This window comes from Aquila chrysaetos, chromosome 16 (genome assembly GCF_900496995.4).
Source record: "Aquila chrysaetos chrysaetos chromosome 16, bAquChr1.4, whole genome shotgun sequence".
NCBI lineage: Eukaryota > Metazoa > Chordata > Aves > Accipitriformes > Accipitridae > Aquila > Aquila chrysaetos.
Window position 1 is genome coordinate 23,066,077 of NC_044019.1, and position 17,220 is coordinate 23,083,296.

Sequence of the window (17,220 nt, forward strand, 5' to 3'; positions counted from 1 at the left end):
CTTGGTCTAATTATATTATAATGGATAGAAGGTAATCTCTTATGTATGCTGTCTAGACACATCATCTCTTATCAGAAATCTCAGGGAAAAAAATGGACCTATAGCAAAGCAGTGATGTAGCAATCTTTGTTGAAAGACCAGGATAGCATGGCTTCACAACAGACAACAAGAGATGCATGACATTGCTAAGCAACGCTATGAGCTAGTGAGGTTTTCTCTGGCTTCATATGGTGTGGTAGTTAAGGAAGTAAGAGCAAGAAAAGAAAGACAAAAACAACCAAATGAACTGAAGAGTGTAAGAAAGAAAGCAAAAGAACAAATGGAAAAGCAGGAAAAATAAGTGTGAATTATTTAAGTAATGGTAGCATATCAAAACTGCTATTCTAGGAAAGCCACAATATTATCATTTTCTAATTAAGAAGTAATAAAAATCAATATGTTTACCAATGGATTTCTTCAGCTAAACTTTCATCATCCTATTTTCTTTTAAAGTTTATAATCACATATGGATTGGAAAATGTTTCTTAAAGTAAACTATGCTTTAAAGGAAATCACCATTTGTTAAAGCTCTTCTGCCGGTAGGCTGGAGAATGTTTGAAAACTAAACAAGTGGGCTCAAAAGTGATTGACAGAAGGTTTAAGCATTTCAAAGAATAGAACAATCTGATAAATGGTAAAAACATTCTCTTCGACAGCTTGATGAATTATCTGAACTCTAGAAAGCAGAGCTGTTCATTTGTCTCCATCTTTTCTCTTCATAAGGTCAGTTCTCAGATGATGATAACATGTTTGTCTCTATGATTAGACACTCCCATGTTTTCTTCTTTTTTAATAGAAATATTCACTACTGCTCATTTGAACTCCATGCAGCCAGTGCTGTTAAAAGTCTTCCCACCAAAAAACCCAGCAGGCAGCTTTTGAAAGTGTGGCTTGAATTGCTCCTGAATATAATCAAATCCATGCTCACATTCAAGAGAATCTAGTCTAGAACAAAGGTATCATACCAGCATGCTTTCAATCTAATTATAAAAGGGCATAAATTACAGTTTCTAAATAAAGTCTTCCGATTCCCTTCCCCACTCAGATTATTCTTCAGTTCTTTCTAAGGTCTCTAACTCTTTTAGGCAACTTTTGTCTTCTGCCAAAGAAATGACATTTGGTAAAAGATTAATGAACAATCCCAATCCATCTCTCATTCAACACTGAGGAGGTGTATTGTCACCTTGTCTACATATACCTCCTTTCAGGGAAATACCTTCTGACTTGTTTTTCCTGGATTACTTCCCAGATAAACTAAAGCTATCACACAGATGACAACAGAATTGCTACCCCTAAACTCCTCAAGGAGAGTAGGAGAGATCCTTTGCAACACCTTGATCATATGATGCAAAAGCTGATGTTCAGTATTTCTCACTGTGATCTAAAATAGTTAAAAGGATCATCCAAAATAAACCATTTAAGATGTCATCATAACAACTGTTAGGTGTCCATAATCATTGCACCAGTCAAACCAGAACATCTCACTTACTGTTGGTTCCCCAGTTGACAAACTTTTTGTAAAAATAAACAACTTGGGTATTTAAAAATAAAAATCACAGATTAGAAAACAAAGTCTCTATTTGACACAGAATATGAGTCTATGACTTTGTATGCTATTTTAATTTAAGTAACTCTAAGTTTCTCGTTTCCCAGTGTTTTGTAAACATAGGGCAAGAACCACATGACATTAACTCCCTCAGGAAAGAGCATCAAGTACAGACTAAATCAGCCACAATTTCAGTGTCATTATACTGTTTTCTATCTGATTCACTAACAGAAGCAAAAGTAATCTTGGTAAACAAGCAACAATTATAAGCAGAGACTGGGCTGCAAACCTGTAAAATAGTACTACTGATTAAGTTGTCACTTCCTGACTATTATTTTTGTGTGGGAAGACTGTTTTTCTCCACAGTTTTCTAAGAATTTTCAGTCTTTTAAGTGCCTACAATGAGTAGCTTATTTTGCAGTGTCTGTCAGCCCAGAAGTTGTTTAATTATTCTTTCCGTCTTAATGAAAACGTGCTTCTTATCTCGATGTTAATGGCTAAAAAATATGTTCTGTTAGACTAAGAACTCTCTACTTGCATGTCTGGCATGGTTATTCAGGATTTTAAACACAATGTATTTAGAGAAGCTTCTACTTTCTGGTTAGAATGACCCCCAGTCCTATCCTTTTTTGTGCCATGCTTTTAAATCTCTTCTCTCACTAATACTGAAGGACATCAGGGAATTATCCTTTAATGAAGTCCAGGAATTAAACAAGAAACTTTTGAAATACTTAGCCGCTTCGTTAAAGGTACTCGATTCAGTTTGGGGAATGAGAAGTGTTTTTCGACCACAAGAGGGAGCTCATATTGTTCTGTTATGTGCAACAGCAATGTGTGGAAGCACACAGGATAATTTGCTTTAAATCCATTTGGTATAGAAATGAGAAAGGTCATCAGATATATTTTAATAAGCAAGATAAGTAGAGATGTAATTTTGAATTCAAATCAATCTTAATTAAAGACTTTTTCAATGAAACCAGCATTGTTCCAGATTTTGTTCCATGAAATAAATGCCACATTTTTAACTATGTTTTTGATAGTAAAAAGATTTAAGATTTATGCCTGCTACTCTTCTATGAGTAACTGCATAGTTTCAGTGAGACCATTTATGGGTTGGCAGTTCTCTACTGTGATGAATGGTGGCTGCAAGATTCATCCTGGCTCTATACATAATAACAATATTAAAATGCTAATGTTCCTAGAACAAATCTCAGATTCCCCATCAAGCTCTACCATGTATAAACTGCAGTAGAAGTAACAGAGTTCTTTGAAGGCTTAGAACACTCTTGAGCCTCTTACCATCAAAATGGAATAATTACCAAAAGAGCAATGTGAAGAAAGAAAATTGGCTTGGTCTGAAGACAAAAAGCATCAGTTGCTGTGTCTGCAGCCAATGAAGACCTACTCCAGTGCAGCCCAAAGAAGTATGCTTCAGAGAGCTGTGAAAAATGCTGGAAACACATCAGAAGTAAATTACATCACCAAAACTTGTCCTCCTCCATGGTTGGACTGTTTTCTGAAGACCTTTTTCTAATCTTTAGGCCTGTTGAATTCTAAATGTCTTGAACTATGAGGCTTTTATCAGTTCTCATGTTCTCCAGACTCCATAGTTAAAAAATTTTGAGATATTTTCTGGCACTCAGTCTTCTCTTTTTTGTTTCTATTTTCATCTCATTATTTATAGGCCTACACATGTTGACAAACAATCCCGCTCCTTCTTATTGCTTACCTCTTTGAAACAGTTGGGTCTTGTTCGTTTATCCATACACATCCACACACAAATACACATACACACTTGAAGGGCCTGGGAGTTGAGGGTGATATAAGATGGATATTATAACTGTGAAGGATCAAGAAACTGATTCAAGCACAAAAATAAGTAGGGAGGGTTTGGGATTTTTTTTTTTTTTTTTTTTTTTTTTTTTTTTTTCATGTGAAAGAAAGTATTTCATGGATGGTTTGAGATGAAAACTTCAAAATTTTATCTGGGATCTCAAGCATTGCTTATGCTTCACTGGCAGTATTTCCCCATGCAGTCTAAACAATTGCAAATATGTCCAGAACAAAAGTGTAAATGTGCATCCTTTAGATCAGTGTATTTTAGATATATGCCTGTAAGTGTTCCTTTTCATGGCCCTTTCAATCACTATTAGAGTCTTCAACAGGGATTATTTATAAAGAAAAAAAATAATCTGAGAAGTATAGTTTTCTGTGCAGATCTGTTTCAATGTTATTTAAACATTTATGTACTGGTGTATACTCTACTTTGAAAAACAGAAAAATAAAAAGACTGTGGACTACTGTGTTGACAGACTCAACCACAAGTTGTTCCAATATCGCACTAAAACATAACAAACTTGTAATTCCAAAAACATGTATGTAGATCCTTAGCGGTTTAAACTAAGTGATGTGTATTGATTTTAAAAGACCACTCCTTTCTGCATGTAGCACTTGGCATGTTCACCCACAATCCATTTCACCCCCAATAACTTCCGTCAAGAAAAGTGTACCACCTCCAAATTCATATTATTATCATTACTAAATAAAAAAAAATTAAAAAATTAAAGGCTTGCAGGTGTGTAACTCCATGCAGACAGCATTGAATGCATCTTATTTGTGCAGAATGTTTTGCTACACTGCAAATCTATACATACTACTTGGTTTTATTGTGATATAAATGCCATTAAACTCCTCAGCATATTTCTCAGTGTTGTGTGCTAATTTACATTTCAATTCTGTTCACGTGTCTTCTCAGCAAACTGCATAAAATCAGATTTGCCTTTGTTTTATTACAATGTAAAATACCATTTGTAGCCTAATAAAAGTGACGCATAGATTTAAAAAAAAAAAAAGGAAAAAAACCCAAAGATTAAAATAGCATAAAAGTCTCCACTCTCTCCTCACTGCAAATTAAAACAGCAGTTGAGGGGGGAAAAGAAAGGAGAAAAATTTTATTAGGGGTAATACTATACACATTTATGTAATAAAAGTATGTCCGACCTTTTTGCAGTCCCCAAAATTGCCAGCTACTGTAAGGCTTTCCATAAACTGCCTGCCAAATTGACAGAAAAACTGGCCACTTTCCTACAGTTCACATCTGTGTTCAGTTTGCACGCAATAAGAACATAAGACATCAAGAATATTTGATTTGCGCCAATCTGTAACATTATTTCTGATGAGGAAGCCACTTTATCATGGGAAAGCAGTGAAACAGGTGACCAGTATTCTTGATAAGGAATATTTTATTAATAATAGATCACTTGAATACAGAGCTTACTTCTCCGTATTTAAGTCAGTTAAGTCACTTCACAATGTTTGACACAAATTTTTCCACTGCAGCGTCATTAGACAGAAAGCCCCATCTCTGTTTTTGTATCGTGCAGAGGCTTGAACCCCAGTCCAAATGTGGAAAACATTTGCAGGGCTTGGTTTCACTATTAATGAGCATTTAATGACACCAGCAAACCACAACCTGAGCTGGCAAAAGAAGTAGCCTTTTCTAAGTATTTCTAAGAATACTACAGTAGTCTACTTTGGAGCCTGAACTTTGCAATTTGTGTATGTGTGAGATCTTCATTACAAGACATGATCTTGCAAAAATCCTGATTGTTTAATGAATGCACTTGTGTTAGCTCACCAGACCTTTTTCTATAGCCACATAGCAGCAAAGCAGCAGCTCAACTCATCCTCTGAGGCTGCCATGATATTCCTCATTTTCTCTGAGACCAGCTGCTTAAAACAACAACCACCACAGCATTTTATGCCCTCTGAGAGTTCTCAATTCAAATCTAACTGATTGAGCAGTCTCACGACTCCGTAATCCTCAGCACATCTAGCATTAATTGTGAGCTTACGATCTTGTGCAAGTAAAAATGCTTGCTGAATTTAGGTAATTGATGACTCAGAACTAAGAAGCCATGTCATAGGTGTTACAAAGATGTGAACCGTCTATACGTGCTTCAAAAGCTTCACATAGCCAAAAGAGCCACGTAAAAATGTTTAAAACATCCCTCTAATGTTTTACCTCATGACCTTAACTATTGCTATCTCTACAAACACCATATTTACCCTAAAATGTTTTCCAGATCTAACACCATGCTCAAAGCTTGACCAACAGCAATACAAATTTACAGTGTAGAGCTGCACTGCAAAGTACTGGTTCTTGATTGTTTTGTATAGCAAAATGCAACCTGATGTTTACTACAGTCAAAATTGCCAAAGAATTGGCAATTACATTTAAGATATAAAGAATAAATTAGTTGGAAAAAACCCCGCATGTGAAGCCCTTACCTTCCCTGTTCTAGAGACATGCCATTCTGTACCACGTGCAATGTCAAGCCTCTACTCCCAGGTCTCTTCAGCAAAAATGAGAAAATTGGACTCTTCCTCCTGGGTCTCCTCTGCTACCTGCAGAGATTGACATAAAACAAAAATAGTATTTGTGATTGTGGGCATTCCATTTGGGACATCCTAAACAAAACTTCCTATTAAGATGTAGGAAATCACCACTTTCTGAAAAGCAAATGTCTTTTTCCATTTAATAAACTGAATAATTTACAATCACTAATTCTATTTGGAGACTAGCCACCACTACCAATGCTAGTATTTAAATAACATTACCAAACTTAAAGGTTTATTGTGAGAAGTTTTTTTTTTTTTTAGCAATGTGGTTGAAATATAAAAGGTGCAACTGCATTAAACATACAAACATGAAATTAAAACAACACAAGTCTGAACACTTGAAATATTTGTTTCAATGATAATTCCTAGCCTTTTATTCACAAAACTAGAATAGAATACATCCTGTTCTTGATACATATTCTTAAAAGATATAACAACAATAAATTCCAAAGCACTGAACTACAAATAAAATACTTTCTTGAAAAATGTGGGGTTTGTTATTGCATCAAAAATAAATTAAGGGTAGCTCTTTTCTATGGAAGGTAAAAAAGTATTTTTCAGTAATTTTCACTGGAAAATAATTCAAACATTAACATGTCTGTAAACAAGGGCTTTCATTAAATACTTTTCTTAAAATCCTAGTTCTATCTTTAATAGTTTGAGTGTTCTCAGATAAACTTTTGCAGAGAACAAAGGGAACGTCCACATTTACCCTTAATTCAAACAATATCCGTATATTCTCTTTCCCATTATATTAATGCTATTCCAGGCTAGTGTTTGATTTAGGAGTGAGTATCTCATATGTGAACACAGTTGGGATGTCACTAAAAGATATGCAAGTTTTTCTGTGTCTTTAATAGAGAAAATATAACATAGTTAGGATTTGCAGTTTGAGGGTTTTATGCTCAACATGAATGCTAGGCCACAAACATTTTCATAGCAACTTAAAGATGCCAAGGTAGGATTAATTTCCATAGCTTGTTTATTTTCCATAAGGTTAGCCTCTAGTGTTATTATTTTGACAAAGATTTTTTTTTTTTTTTTTTGCTTTCCTCTCCATAAAGGAAAAAACAACAACCAACGTCTCTGAAAGAAAAGTGGGAATATCCATTTGTCTTTTGGGGGACTCGTAATTAGGCGGAGGATAGAATCAAAATGTGTTAGTGACAGCAAACTTAATGCAGCACACCAAGAAGTCAGACATTAAGAGTCTGCCACACATCTAAAGAACAGGAAGAGAACCACAGTTATTTTACCAGTTAAACAAATACAGGTATTTTCCAACTTATATTTCTCCAATAGAATGGTCCTGTTCCCACAATAAATCTAATTAACTACCTGGGAAATACGAATCAGCTCACATTTTCTGTGAGCCTCACATAGATTGCAACATGAAACTGAATGTAAACTTTTTTCCCCTCAGTGGCGTACACCTCTACATATCCTTGTTCTGTTCTAGTGCTGAAGTACAAGTGGTGTGAAAACAAAATGAGTTAATTCCTGGCTCTGTAGTTTTAGTCTGCACTTGGGAGAAGTTTGAAGCTGTTTGCTTTGTCTGGTTGGGGGAGCTTACCTCTCAAAATAAAAAGCTGCTGCCAATTAATAACCAGGACAAAACTTCACAAAAGCAGATGGGTCAAAGAAAAATTTTTCATTTCATGTCAATTATTCTCATCTCCTTCAGCTAACTCTAAGATCTTACAGGGCACTCCAGACTCAAATATTTGGCATGGAAGGACAAAGAAAGAATTGAATTTGACCTACCAGCATTTTCTAAACTCACTCCTGTCCTCACTCTTGACTCATTGTTCGCCCTATATTACAGTATTCTCATCTAGTTTTCACAAAAACTGTTGCACATAGTTGCACCTGCAAGCTAGTCAGCAAGGAATTTAGAAAAGGAGACTACTGCCAACTTTTGTGACAGTTTTTAAATGCTGTAATGGTATGAGACAAGAGGGGCAGATTGCCATGTTAGGCAGGAAAGCAAGTCAGTCTCAAGGGAGTATTTGACAAATACTAACCTTGGTGAATTGGACTACTGAAATGTACCCTTTAAGGTGCTATTAGTTGTTTCACCGGAGATTTGCATTTATAGTATGCATACTATGTTATACATAACTTGGTCCATACCTAAAACAGCTAAAAAGTAATTAGCAAGATTATAACCAATAAATATAAATACAAATTAAAATTAAAATGACTCTTGGCATGTGGACAAACAATGTAAAAAAGTAGGCTTTCTAGGCTGGTATAGTAGAAAGAGCAGCACTGGCTTCTCAACACAGCCAGCAAAGTGCTCTGGAGTTATTTGTTCTTAGTACGGGACAGGATCTGTCTCTGTGTTCGCTCATGCTGTAGTACTCTCTACTGACATAACCTGCAAGGTGAATCTAGGGACAGTATGGCTTCCAGATGTACAGAGGCCCTTCACAGACTAAGGATAAAATGTGAACTTATCAAAGAATAAAGACGTTTTTGAAAAGGTCTCACTGCATGAATTTGGTTCAGTTGCATTCACTCAGACAGGGCTGCTCCACAAAAGAACCATTTGCAGGAAGTGAATCTGAAATTTCTTTTTTAAATATCTGCCATGTCAGCTAAATTGTCTGACATTGAGCTTATACTAATGAGGAGAACAACAGCATTTTATGGCTTAGGCCAGTAGTGAACACAGTATGAACATAAATACTTTCAAACAAAGTGGAAACTCATCCTTACCCCTAAATAAATAAAATACAGCCTTCCCCTCACACATATTCAACTGACAAATTTAGAAACAATTTAGATTTCTTTACCTTCAAGTCTACTTTCTTAGTAATCACCATGCTCATTTTTTAAGAATTTTGACAGATCTGCTTTTTTTCATTTTAGCAAACCTCAGCTGAACTTCACATTTCAGATGTTGCCTTGTCTGTCCTTTAAAACAGCTTCTAAGGTATTACACACAGTTGACATCAGCCTGTCTAGTCCATCATTTCTGAGTCTGTCCATACTGATAAACATTACATCAATTTTTCCTGGTCCTCAGGTGGTTTATTTTGACCTAATACAAACTGCAGAAAGGTTCACAAAAACCTGTTCATTTTCCAAGTTTTTTCATTTCCTTCTGTACACTAGAGTACACAAAATTTGGGTTGCAAAGATGCCTGCTCAATTAATTCAATGCTCTTCCTATGATCACCTGACGGATTATTTGTAAAGCCTCCTCATTTCATCCCCTCTGATAGGGACGACTTGCTTCTTAAATTGGGTAAAATACCTGGCTTCATAAAAATAGCACTCATATTGATTGTCTACCTCCCATTCATTTCACATTTTGTTTTCAATTCCCCGATGTGAGCATATAATTTTTTTCTTAGCTTACATTAAAAATAATCACGCATCAGTAAAACGCAACTATGCCATTTTTGCCAGTAGTTACTTCTCTCTTATTTCAATTTCTTCAAACACATAGAATGAAACAGATCCTACTACACATCAGCTAGATCCACCCTCTTCCACCTTTTTTCACATGTTCACAGGCATATAGCTGTTTAGACTTTTTATACCCAGAAAACACACTGTAATCAACACGCTGGGGTCAAAATGCAATATTTAGAATTTTAATTAAGATGTATAACATGGATATTTTTCCCATGACCTGTGGTTTTATCCCTACCTCTTAAAAGTGGTCACTCCAGTCACCTACTCCCAACCCTCATTCAGCCTACAGCATGACAGAATCTTATTCTCAAAAGATCATGACTTCAAGGGAAAAAGACTACTACTGACTACCTCAGTTCTTCCAAATTTGTACTTCCTAAGTGAGGTACAAAATTCTGTTTCCCTAGCACAGAAAAGTGTAATTCCAGAAAAGAGCAGAGATCATACAGACAGCAAAAAATAATCACTCTGCAGAGCCTCCCCCCCCGCCCCCGAAGATCCTTTTTGCCTGATAGGAAAGTCTTTGTGTTGGTGGGATACAAAGGACATCTCCAAAATTCAGCTCACTCTAGATATTATACCTGTGGATTTGTGCGACATGAATGCTCCAGCTCCTCTATTCCAGGTCTCTGAGGCATTGATTATAGTATGGAGCACTAAGCTCTAGAGTAAATTCACTGAGATCAATAGACCTATATAAATGTAACATTGAAGTGGTGTGGGGATAAGTTACAAAAGGACCAAATCTCATACTTTTACTAAATCAACTTTTATGTTTATTTTAATCTAGGCATATATAAAATATAGCATATACTGTGTAATTATATATGAGGTTTGATGACAGCTGCCACGTTTTTAAGGAAAATGTTTAAATATGATATTAGTGTCAGACAAAGACTATGAGATTTGATGTTCCCATGGTCTTCAGCACACTGAACTTCCTTCAGGTTACTTCACAGTGATCTTTGAAAGCTCTGCAGTATTCTGAGCGGCAACAGGAGAGAGGAATTCATAATTAGTAAAACCTCCCCCACATCCACACTTCCTCACAATAATCTCCAGAGCAAGGCCCAGAAAAAGCTTTCAAATGCAAATGTTCTCCAACAGGAAGTCCAAATAATAAGAAAAAAATGAAGCTAGCCAGTGGCAGAACAGACTTTTAAATGACAAAAAAAAAAAAAAAGTTAAAAAAAAACAATTAAAAAAAATAAAATGAAGCCTTATAACATTAAAATCTGATGTCTAAATCACCCATCTAAATACAAAGCAGAAAGTCCTAACATTGTTTTCAGTGGCTGTCATCTGTTTTTCAGATAATAGTCGTTAAACGAGACCTTATATTATCAGTAATTTAGGAAGAGGAATTACAGGTCAAATGTATATGTTTGGGAGCAACTAGCTTTTGGTATAAAAGCAGTGGGCAGACACTTTATTAGGTCATTTGGTAAAACAGGAAAATTAGGTAGTTTCCATTAGGACACACCATAAAAACAGGTTCAGCCGGCATTGATTAGGAGGAAGCCACTGTTGCCATTGAAAGTGTGTATTAACAAAGGTTGTATCCATTTTGGAAGCAGTGTACGTCTTCACATAGTCCAAGACTAGACACTGAGAAGACCAGTGGGTAGACTAAGCTTCGGTAACTGTGCCACAAATCCAAGAATGGGCATACGGCAAATTATTCCACTCACCAAAACTCACTTTAAAAAATGAATTCTGAATAATTAGGGTGGAAACAGAAGGTTAAAACTCTCAACACACTTTCTCTGCGCTTCTCTACCCCTCTTGCTGATAAGCTTAAGAAAGTGTAAACTGGAGAGTAAGTATTACCTCAAAGTGAAGCTACTGAATGAAGATTCTGGAGACCATCAGTCACTTCCCAGGTATGCCACAGAACTTTTGTGCGTCCCTAAGTCAGTCACTTCACTTCCATTGACTTCAGGTAAAAGCATTTATCTCATTTTGGCTCATTACTTTATATATAAACTTGAAGTACTCCTGCTTTTATTTCTTTGCTTTTTCTCTGGTCTGCTGTTTCTAGAACCAAAATTACAGATGGTTCCAATATTGTCCTTTAGGATGTTTTCTAGTAATAAAGTATTATGTACAAACACTTACTGGTATCGCTGACCAGTGTTGTCACAGTATAACCCAAGGCCCCAGTTGCCACAAAATCCTGTTATGGTAAGCACTGTACACGCTGTAAACAGTGTTTAACACATTGTAAAAAGTCAGCAACAAGGCTATAAATAACTCAAAGGATTAACAGAAGTTTCTCATATTAACCACAAATACATTCAAAAAACATTATAGGATGCATGTCTTACGTAAGGGGCGACACATACCAGCGACTGCTCATCTTTATCACTTTCAGAGGTATTGTTGATAGACTTGGCACTAGGTCTACTACAATTTCCTTTGGGAAACTAATTATCCGACTTTGCTGGACTTGTTCTAGAAAGTTTCCAAGGCTTTGGTTGTTCTAATCTGGGACTTCACTCCTGTCCATGTTCCACAAGCAGGTTCATCAGCTGGAGACCATACTTGAAATGAGTCATGTTCTTACCATGCCATATCATGATCTTTACACATTTGCATCACATTCATGTTTTTAGCCTTACCCTAACACACTCATTTAAACTCAAATGTAATCTTTTCAAACATGATGTTATTCGTGTGCATAATTATTTAGAGGATCAAGTCCCTGGAGTCCTCAATGTATTTCTCATCAACTTCCACAAGGTTTGGGCTGCTGTTTTGTAAATGATTATATCTTATGTGTACTTAAAGGCATACAGAACATTTTGGAAGAAACCAAACTTTTTAAAATTAATATTCATTACTTTTATACTAAAAAATATCTCTTACTGGAGAAACTCTTGCTTAGCCGAACTCATTGCATGCTAACTTGCTATAAGAAAGTGCTTTGCTTCATTTCCTGTATGTATGTATGTACATATTGATCAGAAAGCTCATAAAGAAATGAACAATTATCTATCTACAGGATGAATACCTAACATATAATAAAATTGACTTATTTACTATGAGTTACCATAGAAGAAATACGCAAACACATTCAGATGGACTGAAATGTGTAGTGCCATTGTCGTGGTTTAACCCCAGCCAGCAACTAAGCACCACGCAGCCGCTCACTCACTCCCCCCCCCCACCCAGTGGGATGGGGGAGAAAATCGGGAAAAAGAAGCAAAACCCACGGGTTGAGATAAGAACAGTTTAATAGAACAGAAAAGAAGAAACTAATAATGATAAGGATAACACTAATAAAATGACAACAGCAATGATGAAAGGATTGGAATGTACAAATGATGCGCAGTGCAATTGCTCACCACCCGCCGACCGGCACCCAGCCAGTCCCCGAGCGGCGATTCCCCGCCCCCACTCCCCAGTTCCTATACTAGATGGGACGTCCCATGGTATGGAATACCCTGTTGGCCAGTTTGGGTCAGCTGCCCTGGCTGTGTCCTGTGCCAACTTCTTCTGCACCTCCAGCTTTCTCGCTGGCTGGGCATGAGAAGCTGAAAAATCCTTGACATTAGTCTAAACACTACTAGCAACAACTGAAAACATCAGTGTTATCAACATTCTTCACATACTGAACTCAAAACATAGCACCGTACCAGCTACTGGGAAGACAGTTAACTCTATCCCAGCTGAAACTAGGACAGCCATCAAAATGGATAAATCAATGCTTCAATAATTATTTTAACAATGACACTGTAGCATAAACATGTATCAGAAAAAACTCAACATGTAATTTCATTCTATGAAAGCTTAGTGTAATAGCTACTTGAAGAAGATAAATGGAAGGTGACTTAAGGGAAGTCATGTTGCGTCCAAGACCAAATCTTGGACAAAAGTCTTTGCAAAAGTTATTCCTATGACAAAATGTGAAGCACTATGAGGTTTCTAGATTTTAAACTCTTTCCGTTTGTGGGAATCGCCAGCAATTTCAAGCCGGCTGAAATGGGATGTTGCACAGGAGGTTTGGTTTGTAACTACCTACTTTACTTTTGTTCCTTATAAATGGTGCACTGCCTGACCATTGATCCCCTGGTCACCTCGAAGCAATCTATTTCTTTTGGTCACTCAAGTTCTAGAAATACTTTTGACATAAATGTTAATGAGAGGTAGGGGAAGTATTTTTGAAGTGTAGTGCATTTCAGCAGGCCTGTTTGCAATTTCAAAAGGTGTCTGCACTTAAATAGTTTGCTACGTTAGGGTCTTTATCAGAAGGACGTATCTAATTACTGTTGCTTCACAAACATTTCTGTCACAAACCCAGCAGACCAAGTGTTGTCTCCTGTCTATTAATCTACCAGTTACCATAACATTTTTGTGCAATACACTAAATGCAATACATTTATATCTAGAGATGGGTCTAGCTCCCTCATCATTTTAAGATTTAGCTTTTCAGATACCTGTCAGGAGAGATGTTGCTTAGCCAGTGAAGTATACTCGTCCTGAAAAACTATGAAACGTATTGCCCAGTGGGGTCTTTGCCAAGAGTTTCATTCTTTTTTCTCTTAATTCAAATAGTCCTTATCACTAGATACGCAGGATGCGCCCAAATGAGTACAAACAGAAGCCAGATATAGAAGATTATTTTCTTGATAAGCCATTGAATGTTTAGTTAGGTCCTTGGTTCTGCCTTACTCTCCTGTGTAACCCTAGATGCAGAGCTTGAGTAACTCGTGTAAAATAGAACAATAAGTCCTTGTCTCAGCATGTAGCGTATGCACGTTCACTTCAAAAAAGAACTGTCTTCTGTTCAAAGCCCTCTTCTCCCTGTATTCATACTGAACTAACAGTTTTAAAGAAAGTATGTCAACAACATTCACTAGGCATATTGCATTACACAGCACCAAAGTGAGGTTCAAACCTCAATCACTAATGCATGTATGGCTTTAATGAGCTTTTCTTCAGTAAGTCAGAATTATTATTCTCATGTCACAGATAGAAAACCAAGATGAGGAAAGGGAATATCATCTCCTTTATAAGGTCACTCAATGGGTCACTGGCAGCCTTGGTTACAAACTCGGGAGTTTTTTTGGGTAGCACTCACTACTCTATTGTAGGCAGGACTGATTGTGATCACTTGAAGAATAGCCCTAACCAAACTCACCAAAACCAAGACTCAATGCTTTTCCAACACAGAATCAGGATAATAGTGACTAATAATGAAAATACTGAAATGACAAAAATAGACTTTGTAGTAGTAAAGAAAGTCAATCTATATTTTAACATTCACGCATTCTACTTGAGACATTTCTAAAAATAATCTTCTTAATGTTGCCATTGCTTTTCTTGACTCATGGGACGCCAAGATGGAAATAAAGATAACTAACGAAGCTTCAGCTGTGATGGTGCCTTTAATTATTGACGCATGGTTGTTACTTCTCAAAGCTCACAGCCAAAATTAACCATGACAGGATGTATCTTTAACAATAGATAAAGTACAGGAATGGCACTGGCACATTAGGATTGCTTTATATCCAGAAGAGTCAAACTCAAAATGCTTAAAATTAAGGACTTCACAGTCACAATATTTGTTTGTTTCCTGATATTCCTCTTACAAAGATACAAACAGATGAGAACATTCATGATTTCCCAATTCTACCATCAAATGCTTTGCAGAGACCTTTGACTATAAGCTTGCGTGGGAGTAAACTGAAGAGTTACTTAAATAGCAATACCGAACTTAACAGCTCAGCAATGTGTGAACATTCTTTAATCTTGATCCAATAGTCAAATCATGGCCAAGATAATAGCACCATGGGTTTATTTTGTATTCATTTAATGTTTTACACCAGTACTGGAAGAAAGCCACTTACAGTACTCTACCATAAACACATTCTTTCTCCCCTAATCTCAATGTTCACCTCGCCCAGCTCTCTAAATTTCCAGACAAAAAGGCAAAACTTTCATTAGAAGCCAAGGATAAGGCCCCACGAAGCTCAGTCTTGCCCACTGTGAAAGACACAGTGATGTTGTGGTTGTACACAACAATGCTGAAAGACCTGATCCACAGAAAATAATGTATTGAGAAGGAAAGCAAGGAAAAAAAGAACAAAAAAAAAAAGAAAAAAGGAAAGCAAAAACCTTGCCTTTACTCAGGATCCTGAGTGACCACTAGGGTGGTACGCAAACAGTAAAGACAGCTTTCCTTTGAAATCAAGCCTGCCGCTTCATGGTGGCTGTCTGTGAATTGTCATTTCACAGCAGGATTCCAGGCACATAACCACTAAGCACATGCCATGTGGTAAACTATAAATACATATTTATATGGGGCACAAATAGGGATCTGGAGCACAGCACCATTAAATGTATTCAGCTGAATGTTGATAGTCTACTTAAGAAAAAAGAAAAAAAAGAAATTTTTACAGAAGTCCTGAGGAAAATATTTGACAAACATCAGCCTTCATGTGAATCAATTATCTTATGACACTAATATGATAGATAACGCAAATTACTTTTCTCATTCTATTACAAATTTGATATATAGTAACAAGTTAATTACATTTCTCATGAGAAAACGGTGAAAACATCAGGCCATAAAAAATTCAGAATTGTGCCGCATTTTTTGCATTCTTAACTCAGCACATTTGTGTCCTATTCTATTATGTAACAGTTTCCTTTAATAGTATTGGTGTGTCCAGCCTTATGAAAAAGGAAAAACATTCGTTTATAGCACAATGGAATGCCAATGATTAATTCATACCAAAACCAAAAGACACTCTGTTGGAAAAAAGTATGTGTAATTATTTTTGTATTGCATATACAGAAGATTACAACAGATTTAACAAAAGGGGGGGGGGGTGTCATTAGTTGAGAATGTACTACCCTAGTACTACCCTAGCTCTATTTAATGAATTAGTAATTCAAAATTCTTAGCAAAAGTGCAGTGTTATGTTTTACTGTTTCAGACTGGATAATCAATATTTTAGAGTATGCACAAGACACGACGTAATACTACAATACAAACCTCTTGAATATATGTGAATATTAAATAGGAAATACCCATTCATTTTTACATTATTCACTTCCATTCCTTCACATGTTTTTCTCCACATTATTGGAATAGTATCAGATCTATGTTCAAGTTTTTCTTACACAGAATATATTCATTTATGGGATCACAGTTCTTTCCATGGCAACCAACCTTCATGTGAGAGATGCAGGATGTGTGAGCTTAATGACAGGTGAATAGGCACAGAAAATGTTAGTGGTGTTGAAATGGAGAGGATGCTATAGATCTGTCTAGTCCTTTAACTGAAAATTGCCGTGAAAGTCTAAAATAGCAGCTTTGGTAAACTGAGAAATAAAGATTCTTCTCTCATGTTCATTGTTCGCATAATAATAAGTCAAAGTGTGATACATGAAAACAGAAAACATTGCCCAGTTTATATAAAGAGTATAAAGAAACTTGACATCGCATATACTTTTGTGTGGTGTCATTTTAGTCAGCATTAAAAATCAGGCCCCCTGTAAAACCACTTTACACCGGTGGAAGTCACAGGAGCGTTTCAGGTGAAGCCACCTTCAGCGAGCACAGCAGTCTCCCAGTGCACACTGCCCTGGCCGGCACACGACGCCCACTTGCTTCTCACAGGCCACATCGAAAACAGGGAAAATTGGGGTATTCCAGCTACTTCTGAAACCCACGCTTCTCCTTTGGTCCCTTCTATTTATTCGGGGCCTGCCTGGGTGTGTAAAAACTAGAAGCCAAGGGCAAACCCTGGGCAGCGCCGATGACACTTTGAGTGCAAGGGAGCTCTTCTGGAAAGGGC